Source organism: Mustela erminea, chromosome 4 (genome assembly GCF_009829155.1).
Source record: "Mustela erminea isolate mMusErm1 chromosome 4, mMusErm1.Pri, whole genome shotgun sequence".
Lineage (NCBI taxonomy): Eukaryota > Metazoa > Chordata > Mammalia > Carnivora > Mustelidae > Mustela > Mustela erminea.
The window spans coordinates 93,116,941-93,124,723 of record NC_045617.1 but is presented as its reverse complement, the minus strand read 5'-3'; positions in this window follow the sequence as shown (position 1 = coordinate 93,124,723).

The following is a 7,783-nucleotide window of genomic DNA, read 5'->3' as shown; positions in this document are numbered from 1 at the left end:
GATGGAAGTCCCTTCCACGACTGCTTCACCCCCTAACCTGCTTCCCTACAAATTCACTCTATGTGGGGCAGGAAACCTCAAGCCTGTTTAAAGAATGCAGAACAGTCGAATATTAATAAATGTTTTTATATTTGCCCTACTACCGATGTGTGTTTCTCTTGACACGCATCTATGTGGTTGATCAGTGTAAAAATGCTGTTTTCATGAGAGGTCTTCAATTCTTGTCAGCACCTCATGGTGTAACGTTTTATGGTGTGAGGACAAGTCACTTAAATTCTTTGAGCTTTGGTTTCCTTTTCTAAAAAAAAAGGATGTTATACCTCAACATCTAAGGTTATACCTACATTCTAAGGTTCTATGACAACCACCCACTTTCAAGGTTTTATTTATTTTTTTGTGATTCAGGGTGCACTCTGGTGAGGGACGCTCATTGTGTTTAGACTGTTTAGAACTTCATGACTGAAATCTTTCTTTGCTGTTCTATAGGCCACAAGGGGGCACCCACTTTCTACCAAGTTGAACATCAGCGCTTTGACTTCACAGAAATCATCTCTTAAATTTCTGGGAAATTCCAGTGAGCACAGAATTATGAATAATTTAAACTTTGCCTATTAACTCACTGAGATATTTCAAAACATAATTGTTAGTACAGATGGATTTCAATTTTAAGTGTCTCCACAAATGGGTTGAGTGTGTGATTTTACCCATGATGTTAGAGTTCTGAAGTATATGAAATTTGTATGAAGTTGGACTTGAGGTTTTATTAAAAAATATACAGAATCCCCATTCCTTAGCCAAGTTCCTACTTAATGGCTGTGTTTCCCATTTAATTCTTCTTGATCTACCTCAGAGGGTTTTATGGAGATTAATTTAGAGTATATGAAAATGATTACCTGAATGTAATGTTAGAAGGCATCTTATTTCTTATGTTACATGGTGGCTTTACCAAAATAAGGACACAGAGTCAAACACTTTCATTAAAAAAATTATTCTGGGCACAATTCTTCACAGAACAACAAAATATTTTGGAGAGCTAGTAAGCAGTTTTGGGGGGAGTCTTCCAACCATTGAGAGAAGTGGACTCAAGGTGCATGTTTACAGGCCCTAGGTTTCATGGTAGAAATGTGGTGATGATGAAAGGGTGGAGCGTGATGGTTAGGGTAAGGGAGGAGAAGGGGGGAAAGTGGGGAGATCAACTGGAAGGGGTCAGAAGACAAACTAGTCAAAGGGACCTTGTCAGGCCGGCAGACAAGGTCAGCACTTCCAACACCAGAGAGCAGCTGCCAAGCAAAGGTGACTCAAAAAGAACTCAGAAAGTCGCATCAGAGACACAGTAGCCACCAGAAGGATGGTCAGGGCATCCTTGTGAAAGATGATGTCCCCAGGATCCCTTATATAGGAGGTAGTATAATTAGCTGAAAAACGTAGGTGTTTTCAATTTGGGTTTAAGTGACCTTGAGAACACTGATTAACATTTCCTAGCCTCAGTTTCTTTAACTGAAAGAGGAGAACAAATAATACCTACCTCTCAGGTTGTTGTAAGAATTTAATAAATTAATACATAGAAATCCAAAAACACCACCATTATCATGGTCCTCCTCTCTTCCCCTTCATCAGCATTTGTATCTTTATCTAATTATCCCCATGGGTCATTTCCCTTCTAAGGTCTGATGAGGAAAGTTCTTAAGAGGATGTCCTGTGGGCCTTCCCACACATGAAGGCTAAACTGAACAAAACTCTAAGAAAAATTTAACATACACCTTCCCTGTGACCAAGCAATTCCATTCTGGAGTATTTACCAAAGAGAAATGAAAATGTGTGTCAATAAAAAGTCACGTACCCAGCATTCACTGCAGTTTTTTCTTTTTTATTGTAGTAAAAATATTTAACATCAGATCTATGCTTTTAGCAAAATTTTAAGTGTAAAAAAAAAAGTATAGGTAACCACAGGCACAATGCTGTCCGGGAGATCTCTAGAACTTATTCATCATGTGTAACTGCAACTCTTTTCCCATTGAATAGCAATTTCTGCCCCCTCCCCAGCCCCTGGCAGTCACCATGCTATGCTCTGTTTCTATGACTTTGCCTAGTTTAGATACCTCATATGAGTGGTGGAATTATGCAGTATTTGTCCTTCTGTGATGGCTTATTTTATGTAGCATAGTGTCCTCCAGATTCAGCCGTGTTGTCCCATATCGCATGATCTCCTACCTTTGTAAGGCTTAATAATATTCCCTTATGTGTATACACCACATCTTCTTTATCCATTCATCTGTCAGCGGACATTCAGGTTCCTTCTGTATCTTGGCTGTTGTGAATTATAATGAGCTCAAACTGGAAGCCACTCAAATGGCCACCAAGTGGTGAATTAATAAGCGAATTATGCTATATTCATCCAGGGAACAAGCTGCCAACGCAATCGATGACATGGAGAAATCTCAAATACATCACGCTGAATGGAAGAAGCGGTCCATGAAATAAGACATCCTAGTGATTTCTGTATATGAATTGAATACGCCAAACTACTTTATGGTGACAGATACCAGAACAGGTTTGCAGGGACAGGGACACAGACAGACTGGAAACAGACGGAGAAACAGATGGGGGGCGGCGGTGGGGAGGAACAGACGGGGAAACTTTTTTGGGGAATGGGAATGTTCTAATACTGGTTTTGGTGTAGATTTCACAGGTACACATTAAACTGTTCACTAAGCTTTGTGCATTGGCCCTGTATAAATTATACCTCAATGACATTTGAGTGTTTCGGAAAAACAAGACAAAACCAAGCAAACAAGTCTATGATATGAGCCAAGAAGCTCTCACAACGCAGAGCTGAGCGGCCAAGATAGAGTGAAGGCTTGCACGTGCAGGGCTAGCTCTCCTGGTGAACAGACAGAAGCATATAGTGATGAATAAAGCAAGAGCAACTTTCCAGAAGAGTGAGCACATCTATAGCCATTCAGAAAAGGAATCAGCTGACAGAGGCCACCCCAGCAAAAAGATTCCCTCTGTGAAAAGTGGATTGTCATTAAGCATAGTCGAGGTTTGTGCAAAGGGTTGATGGGGCAGCCATCCCAAATGCATCCCGAGCATTTGTCAGTTTTCCATTAATGTGTCTATCAATGTGTCTATTCACTCTCCCAGAGGGTCCTCTGCTCTCCCTCCAAATATGGCCACAATCCAGCGGCTTCTCGCGGACTTCACTACAGCCTACATCAGCATCATCTCTAGCCTGATTATGGCAATAAACTCAAGTGGCTCGTGTCCTGACTTCCACCCTCGCCCCTCTGCAAACTATTCTCTGCACAATAGCCAAGAGATGCGCTTAGAACTCCTCAATAGTTTTCTGTGACCCTTAAAATGAAATGCCCAATTTTCACTGGGGCCCACAAGGTTCACAGGAACCTGCTGCTGACCACCTCTGCAGACTCAGCCCCTCCCCTAAGGCACCCCCCACTGGCTCCCTGCTCCTGCTGTAGCAGCTTCTCACCCTAGATCAGATATTCTGCACTGGCCCTAGATACTTTTTATTCCCTCCACCTGGAAGGACACGCCCCCAGAGCATCTTGTTTTTACTTCATTTAAGTCACCGTTCAATTGGCCTCTCCTTGGAGATACCTTCCCTGACTCCCCTTTATAAAATGGCACCCCTACCTACCCCTTTTCCTATTACCCCGTACGATGCTTAATTTTATGTGTCAGTTTGACTGGAGCATGACATGCCCAGGTATTTGGTAAAACATTATTCTGGATTTTTCTGTGAGGGCATTATTTTTATTTTTATTTTTATTTTTATTTTTATTTTTATTTTTATTTTTATTTTTACATTTGTAAGTTGATATTTTTATTTTTTTAATTTTTTTAAATAAACATATAATGTATTTTTATCCCCAGGGGTACAGGTCTATGAATTGCCAGGTTTACACACTTCACAGCACTCACCATAGCACACACCCTCCCCAATGTCCATAACCACACACCCCTCCCTCTCCCTCTGAGCAACTCTCAGTTTGTTTTGTGAGATTAAGAGTTGTGAGAATATTATTGAATGAGATTAACATTTAAATTGGTAGACTGAGTAAACAGATTGCCTGCTATAGTGTGCGTGGGCCTCATCTAATCAGTTGATGGTCTGAATAGAAGAAAAGGTTGACTTTCCCCCAAGTAAGAGAAAATTCTCCTGCCTGATAGACTTTTAACTGAGATATCCACGTTTCCTGGTACAATGATAGCCTGTCACCTTTTGGACTTGAACTGGAACATTGGCTTTTGGATTTGCCAGCTTTTGTAATTGTGTAAGACAATTCCTTATTACTTCTCTCCCTGCAACCCCAGTAACTGTTGCCCAACTGTATGTCTTCTCTGGAAAAAATCCAGAGCTTTTAACCACATGGCAATGCTGCCTCCCAGTGGCATCTCTTGCTTGGATAATTTCAGCACTTTCTTAGCTGGTCTTCCTATCTGAATTCTTGCCCTGCTTCCATTCATTTGCCAGGTCACAGCCAACCCTATCTAAAGCTCCTCAGAGGTCTTTCACTGACTTCAGAACACCAGCCAAGTGTCACACCATGACCAGTTGTGACCTGGCTTTACGGCCCCTCCAAGACCACCCTCATGGTTACCATGTCTCCCGGCCTTCCTTGCTCTTTCACAAACATTGTATTTCAGCCTTGTCAAACCTGCTTTGGTCCTTCAGCCTCAACTCCTAACCTCCACCACTGGCCTGCAGAGTTCTCTCCCAACTCTCCTGCTTACCTCCAGCCTACCCTTCCATTTTTCATTCATATGCCGCTTTCTCCAAGAAGCCTCCCGGGATTCTCCAGGCTACTTTATGAGCTCCGGATAAGCTTTCCCAGAGTGCACCTGTCCTCCCCTTTCACAGACCATCACCTTCCCTGGTTTTAGTTGCTTAACTTCCTGCCTTCCTAGCTGGACAGGAACTAGTCTGTTTCACTCACTTTAGGACAAGCAACTAGCATGTATGATATATATTGTTAAGTGGTCGATTGAATTTATGAGTAATAGAGATACAATGATCTGCCCTTAAGAGCCCTTCCACCCATTTCTACGCAATTTCTAGAAAAAAAGATATCTACAGAGAAAGAAAACAGATTGGTGCTTGCCAGGGACTGGGAGTGGGAATGGGGAGTGCCTGCCTAAAGGGCAGGCAGAATCTCTTTGGTGTGATGGAAATGATTTAAAATTGGATTTGGGGTGATAGTTGCGCAACTCTAAGTTAACTAAAAACTGCTGAATGGTACACTTGAAATGAGAGCCATGGCTATGGAGTGTTAGTTTATACTTCCATAATTTGTTTTTCAAGGAATGCATCTAGTGTCTACTGGCTCAGTGCCAGCCAGATCGAGATTTTCCTGATGGCAGGAAAGACACCCCAAAATCTTGTGTAGTTTAACATTTTCCTAAAAGCAGTAATATTCAGACTTCACATTTCAGGATTTCCTATGCCACTCTGACTTCTCCATGGAACGTATTTTGCTACTTTAAGTTCTTCAGGGTCTGCCATGGTCGAGTTTCATGGCAACTGAGAAGGAAGCCCAGAATCATAGATTTCCCCTACTGAACAATAAAAAAGAAATCTTTGAAGAGGAATTTTCTCAAAGACTAGCACAATGTGTGCAAGTGTTAGATAAGGCCAGAAAAATGTCCCGGTGGGAACAGACCAGAAATGGGAAAATGATTCAGACCATAGAAGCTGTTTTCTCCAATTTCTGAACCCTTGGTGTAAAGTTGCTAAACAGTCATGTGGTTGCAAGGGTACAGAAGTTCCCTGATTTCCCTTCTGCAAATGGAACAAGAATTTGGAGTTCTCTAGCCCAACATGGGGAAGCCTATGTGGGAACAGGCAAGCTTAGGACCCCAGTCATATTCCAGGAGGAGCTGCTTCTTTGCTCTGGTCTGGCCAGAGGAGATGGGACAAGGAATGACTTGCCGGGGTGGGGGACGGGGGCGGGGCTTGGCTGCTGCTATCCCTGTGAAGGTGCGACATGCCATGACACCAGGCCACAGTGCCCAGACTGAACAACCATGCTGCTTTTCAGCCCCAACGTCCCTGAATGACACAAAGCAGGCTGCCCCCAAAGTCTCTTGATCCTGTGGAATCTGGGACTGCCTAAGGATTGAGGCAGATCAGCAAAGCCAAATGGGGAGGGAACACCACCCCCATTCTCCAGCTTTGGGTTGTCTCTTACTAGGCATTTGCTCTTTTGCATAGGAATTTTTGATGACACCTGATTGCCATGGAGTTGGTTCATGTCATTTTATAAGATGGAAGAAACAAGTCTCAGGAGAAAGAGTGATTCAAGAGACAGATTCCTGGGCTGGAGCACAGAATATCTGAATTCAGATTCTGGTTCTATGATTAATCAGCTTGTGACTTGGGGGAAATCAGTTTTCCCTTCTGAGCATCTGCTTGTGCATCTGTTAAATGAAGGGTTAGATGAATTTTCAGGGTTTTTTTTCCCTCTGATAATAAGGATAATAATAAGAATAGTACTAATTCTGATTTCCTAATCATTTGCCTAATCAGAGATGCCAGGTACATTTGCATTCAGTCGTCAGAAACAGGCATAATTTTCACTATTTGTAGACAATGAAAAGGACGATGAGGCGAGCTAGCTGAATTGCCCAAGTTCAAAGTGCTTAGAGACAGAATTACTTGGGCTTGCCCAAACATGTCTTCTCTATTCCAGGTCCTGAGTCCCAACTACACAACAGAATGTTGAGGCCACTTTCCCTCATTTCCTGGGCTCAGGGACACCACCGTCTTTTCCAAAGGCTCTAGAAAAGCCTCTAGATTTTCACCCCGCAACCCTGTATTTAGAAAACTTTTAAGCACATGAAAAAATTGAAAGAATTTTACAGTAAACACTCTTCTACCGGTTTCCTACAAGCTCGCACGGCTTCCTTTGCTGCACATTGAGACACCTAGCCCTCTCTCCCTCTCTTCCTCCATGGATCAATCTTACTTTCTATGGAATCCTTTGGTTTTGATTAATTTTGAGAAAGCCTTCTCCCATCAAATTTTCTCACTCTTTCCTCCCTGGTCCCCTACCATTCAGTCATTTCAGGAGCCAGCGTGGCAGGCAGGATCCTGCCCTATGAATGGACAATCGGGCTCAGGAAGGGAAGCGGCTCAGTATTGCTTCATTGGGAAGCACTGGTCCATCTCTCTCAGGCTAAAGCCTAGACTTTTAGCCTTACGCTCTCATGTCCTCTTACATGGTACTTTTGCAAACATAGGTGTTATGCCTTCCCTTCAACCAATCTTGGTTAATTTCCACTGGGGATGTTTTTTCCGAAGGAAATTAACATCTTTTATAGCCAAATGAAACAGGATCAACAACAACAAAAAACACCTCAGGGCTTATTTACTCTGCTATGACCAGAACATATTTTTTTTAAGATTTTATTTATTTGTCTGAGAGAGAGAGAGCTCCTGCACATGCGAGCAGGGGCAGGAACAGAGGCAGAGGGAGAAGCAATCTCCCCACTGAGCAGGAAATCTGACATGCAACTCGATCCTAGGACCCTGGGATGGTGACCTGAGCCAAAGGCAGACGCTCAACTGACTGAGCCACCCAGGCACCCCTGTTATGACCAGAACTTTAAATACGGTAACTTAAAAGAGAACATCTAAATAATGTGACCCTTCTTCCCTAAAGTTTAATATTTACAGTTTGATTTTGTGCATGTGTTTACACGTGTGTGTGTGGGGGGGGTACTTGTGTGTATTCCATAGTATCTACTGCTTTTACAGATCTGT